Source organism: Anastrepha obliqua, chromosome 4 (assembly GCF_027943255.1).
Source record: "Anastrepha obliqua isolate idAnaObli1 chromosome 4, idAnaObli1_1.0, whole genome shotgun sequence".
Taxonomy (NCBI): domain Eukaryota; kingdom Metazoa; phylum Arthropoda; class Insecta; order Diptera; family Tephritidae; genus Anastrepha; species Anastrepha obliqua.
The window spans coordinates 110750194-110755951 of record NC_072895.1 but is presented as its reverse complement, the minus strand read 5'-3'; positions in this window follow the sequence as shown (position 1 = coordinate 110755951).

Here is a 5758-nt window from a genome sequence, read left to right as displayed (position 1 = left end):
CCGATTTGTTTGCAAGTTATCATTTATGTCTGAGTAGCAGGCGAGAGGACGTTGGGGGGCTGGAGAGTAGAATGAAAATTTTCACAGAAAATGGAAAACATGCGAACAGATTTTTGAGCAAATATCAGTATAGAGCATAAATATGTGGGAACAGGAAAGCTTGGATGAGTCAGGAAAATTTGAAGTTAAAAAAAATAATAACAAACAGAGCTTGTGCTTAAATATTTATCGGATATGGGTTCGTTGACTCCCGTTGGCAGGTCATTCAGAAGCGTCCCTGGGTCTAGTTGAGTCGGAGCTCGGAGAGTCGTTTTAGATTTCTTCGAATGGAGTGACACAAAAAAGCTGGGGTAACTAAGAAACTGTGGAAACTTTGCTTTTCGATTGTGTGAGATTTTTTGATAAAAAATCAGTCCTGGATCCACTGATGACGGTAACTATTTTCTTGCCTGCTAAGCGTTTTAATGTAAAATATTGATGACAAGTTTTGAAATAAAATGTCAGGTTTTTCTCCATAAAAGTAAGCTTTCAATGTGCGCGAAATGAATGGCGGAATGCCTAGAATTCCGCGTGATATAGTATATCCTCGTACGGAGAATGCTCATGGCGAACCCAATTTGTTCTTTAAGAAAATGTGAGCCAAAAATGTATAAGTTCTCGAAGAAGAGACCTGAATCGTATTATCCGCAGTATGAGAAATTCGGACTGGAAGAAATGGATTTTGTGTGCTACTTCAATTTTGGACTTCCAGAGAAATTTTCATATGCCAATTGGTTTCGTTTGCTGTTTGTATATTCGAACCCTCATAAACAGCCATGTATTCGTTTTTGAGTGGCTCAGTAGAAGCCGTGTTCTACGCTCTACGAGTTTTGACTAAAGTGAGTGCGGAAGTCTGCGAGTGTCCAGATGAGTTACTGCTAGGGCATGCAGTTGGAAGTCCTCGTGGAACCGGGTGATGGTCGACCGAATCAGAAATGGCAATTCTAGTTTTATCACGGAGGCAATTGAGGGTCATAGCACAAAACCGTAACCGATCGCGTTCTGGAGTAGTTGACGTCCTGTGATCCACTAGGAGTTAATGGAAAACATATTCTTATTTAATTTTAGAATTTTTTTTAAGAAAAAAAATCTTGCTCCTAAAAAAACCATTTGAGTCCAATCTTCAAACTTTGTGCAAATTGAAAAAATGAAGAAATAAAAAAATGTCCACTCAAATTTTTTAATTAGAACTCTTAAAAGAATTTCAAGTATGCAGGGTTATAGTCTATTGAATCCTGATAGTAAAGTGCACACTGATGCAAAAATCGCGTTTATTTTTCAGAATTTTTTTTATATGGAGAAAATGCGCATCAGGGAGGTAGGTAGGTAAAATGGCAAGAGTGCCAAGGGCACACTTCAAGTGGCACTTACGTGCCGATGTGATACCATAATGTGGACTATTACCGGTGCAAAGAAAAATTATTGGGAAGAGAAAACCTTCTATAGCCATACAGTGCTGTTGATGTAGAGGAGGAGAGAAAAGGGATCTAGGCTGGAGAATTTCATCTCCAAAGGGCACGCTAAGAAATCTCAAGCGCCTAGCCGGACATTTGCAGAGGAAATGTTCCACAGTCTCTTTCTCTGTAGGATCCCCACAGCTTCTGCAATAGGGGTTGTACGGAATTCCAAGTTTCTCCGTGTGAGTAGCGATCACCCAGTGACCAGTGAACACCGCAATGAGTTTGGAAATCGAATGGCGAGGGATTCCCTTCACCTTAAGTGTTCTGTTTCTATCGTATTGAGGCCATAGTGTTTTCGAAATAGCACTCGATGAGACAGACCTCCATCTGTTTTGCGCTTCTCTTAGAAAGAAATTGTGTAGTTTCCCTTTAACAACGGACAAAGGGACACCGATGTCTGAGAGGGGCACAGCTGAAACCGGTTCTGTCGACCCCTTCTTGGCAAGCTCATCGGCAATTTCATTTCCCTCTATATTCCTGTGCCCAGGAACCCAGATAAGGGAGACGTTTCCTGCTCAATGGAGGTGTTTGAGTTCCTCCTTATAGGAGTTCACCAGAAAAGAGCTGCAATACGATGACGACAGTTTCTTGATCGCAGCTTGGCTATCGGAAAAAATATTAATGTCTCCCTCCCAACAGCAATCTTGAAGCATTTTGCATGCCTACAGGATCGCGAAGACCTCTGCTTGAAAAACCCTGCTCGTTTCCGGCAGTTTAAAGGAGACCGAAATGCTGGCTGATTTAGAGAAACCCACCGTTCCCACTCCAGATTCCATTTTGGATCCGTCAGTGAAAACAGAGGTACCTATATCCGTGCCGACTCTCCCCTCCTGCCAGTCTTGTCTGCTCGAAAAGATAGCCCTAGCACAACCCTCAAAGCACAGTTTGCGGATGGAGAGATTATTGCGAAGAACAGAGAAGGAAAGGGAGATCTGCTTCCAGATGCTACTATGTCCTACAGGAACTTGTCTCCAGAGGCCAAGCTCCTTCAACCTGATAGCGCTCTGAGCAGCAATGGATTTAACCTGCAGATCCACAGGAAGTAAGTGAAGAATAACGTTGAGCGCAGCAACGGGACATGTTTTACAAGCACCAGGATGCCCACACATGCAGTTCTCTGCACTCTCTCTAGCTTAGTGGTGTTGTAGCCCTTCTGAAGAGCTACCCACCAAACTAGGCAACTGTATGTCAAAATTGGCAGAACCATTAAGTTGTATATCCAAAGTACGACACGTGGCTTGAGCCCCCATTTTCTGCCGAACATAGATTTACAGGCGTAGAAGGCTATACTGGCTTTCTTAAACCGATTTTCTATGCGTAGCTTCCAGTGGAGCTTGGGGTCAAGTATTACACCAAGATACCTGACTTCCGATATCAAAATTTAATACTTTATAAAACTCAATAAATAAATTTAATACTTTTAAAAACTCAAAACACAAATTTTATTAAAAAATTTTTAAAATCATCTTGCACAAATTTTCAAATTTAGATTTATATGGACTTCGTAGAAGGAAGAAACAGATTTTCATAAAAAATGATTAAAATTAAAAATAATCAAGTAAATCATCAAAGCTTGCCAATAAGTGCCTGTGCTGTAGTTATTTAAAGCGTCGTATTTCCAATACTGCTTCTGGATTTAAAACTAATTGTACCCCACTATGAACCCTTCGAAGCAGCTGCGGTGTGTTGTTCAAGGGAGAACATTTGTAGCGCGTACTGTGCTTCAGATGCCAGTACAGATTCGACACACGCTTGACCTCAATTCGACACATCAATTTTGCTATCAGCAACAAACGGATTAATCAAGTCCCCACTGTAGATGAGATTGTTTGCATTCGAGTGTATGAGATTTTGCTCGAATGTGTGAATTGGCAAATAGGCATTGGTTTCATCTTCAATGCCCTGAGAAATACGAAAAATGCTAAGTGAGTGAAAGAGATAAACGAAAAACACGAAAATGAATTGCTGAAACTGATCATTGCAATTGCAATTGGAAATCTTTTCATGAGTCAAAGCACTTTTTATTGTTAGTTTGCTGGTATTTTTTTCCTTTCAGCTGCTTGCACAGCGTTGATTTGTGTGTATTGTGCAGCGCTGCTTCTTCTACTTCTTAGGTGACTTTTTATGCGAAACCATTTTGCCAGCTCGCTTGGGCGACTTGTTGTTTTTGTCTTGTTTTTTGTGTTTTTGGAACTTTTGTTTGAGTTTGCATTCACATGCAATTTGCAATCAGAATTTGATTGGAAATGTTGTTGCATGTTGCATGTGGCATGTGGCACGAATGTTTTACGGACTATTGCCATTGTGTGGCCAACACTGCGTGCAGACGGTGACGACGACGACGACGGCGACGCTGACGATGGCAATATGGAAAATTGGCAATGCAAGATGGGGGGCAAAACAGGGTGGCATGCGGGAGAAAGAGAAGGTCAGCGTAGTGGGATAGACAAAATGAATTGACTGCAGATTGCATGAAGAAGCAAGAAGTGAAGATAAAACCGAAGCAAGTAGGAGCAGAGCACATGAAAGGCTAATAAAGTGAAAGAAATAATAGACGTTGGCAAAGGCGGGCGCAAATGAAGGGTGTTCTAATGGGGGTGAATAAATGGCGCAATGAATAGCGGAACGGCCCGAACAAATGAATGCAGGAATGGAAAAAAGAATTGAGCGAATGAATGGGTGAATGAGTGAACAAGTGGAAGAATATGTAGACCGGCAATCATTGCAGCGTTCGCTGAGCGGAAATGTGTGTAGAAATCGATGGATGCGAACAATTGGGCGTCTAAATGTCAATGAGCAGGGACAAGCACATGCACCTGTATGCATTGGAGTATTGGTGCAGCAGTGTGTGCATGTGCAGCGTGCGTATCACTGCCGAGCGCTTCAATCGATGCTTGCAACACTTGCCCCCTTACGGTTGAATCAGCAACGCAACGGCTGGTAGTTACGTTCGGGATTCGGGATATCCCGTCCAGACAGGAATACACAGTTTGGCATGCACCCTTGCACACATGTACATACACACACACACTATCGGGCGCGTATGTATAGATGCATAAAAGCTTACTTGTATTGCCATTCGACTGTCCATTGCAATTGCAATTTGTTGGCTTGTTCACTTATTGCAGTTGCAATCGAATCAAAAGTTTCATTGCAGGCACATCCGTTGGTTGCCGCGCCCCGTCGCATGTTTGGTGTATTATTCGATGTGACCAAATATCCTTCCTATGCACAAATGGCGACCTATGCTTGCTGGCGGCGCAGCCTTTCGAGTTTGCTCGCATCAGCATATGTGTATGTGTGTTTGTGTGTGTGCATATATATATGTATGTGTGTATGTATGTATGCGTGCAAGTAGAAATCAGGTTTACTTCACTGGCTGGCACGATGCACTTGAATGGCAACGTAGATTACCGGAAATGCTATAGCTTTTGAAATTGTTGTTGTTACGAGTATCAATGCGTTACAGAAGAACACCTGCATATACTTTATTGCTGCCGCATATAGTGAATTTATTCAAAATAGCAGTTTTTGCAATCAGATTGGGGAAGAATTTATTTAATAACTTCAATTTTGAGCTATTCAAATGGAAACTTTGGTGGTTTTGCTATGAGGTTGAAGTGTAGGTTTTTTTGCAATTGGAGATCAACATTTTGTACTAAATAAAAGGCGTTTGGTTGCTGCATACTAATTTCATTTTATAACCCTTGAAAACTAGAAATTTAAGTACTTTTATTAATCACTCCAGCATTTCAATAAGCTCGTGGAATTTATGCTTCGGGATAGGAGTACCAGAGCCCTTCGCTTAGTGGCATATCTTTTATGTAACTTGAGAAGGTATTTTGTCTGAACTGCATAGACCGAACCAGGGCTTCCCGGACTGGTGGACTATGCAGTCGCGCCTATACTTGCCATTATATCGTTTACGACCCTCCTACCCTCAAGGGAAGAGTGGAAACGGGACGATGTGAGACAGGTCGAGTCCATCCATGTATACACAGATGGCTCACAGCTCGAGGGCAGGGTGGGCGGAGGTTTATATTCCGAGCATCTGGGGATCTCCTTAAGTTTTCGGCTCCCCGACTACTGTAGTGTCTTTCAGGCTGAACTGATGGCAATAATAAAGCCGCGACACTGATACAGTATAATGCGATATCCAGAAATGATATCTACATTTTCACTGATAGCCGTCGTAATTAAAAAAAATGCCCTATCTCATATAAATAGGCTATCTCATCATGTCAACAGCGAAGCCTCAG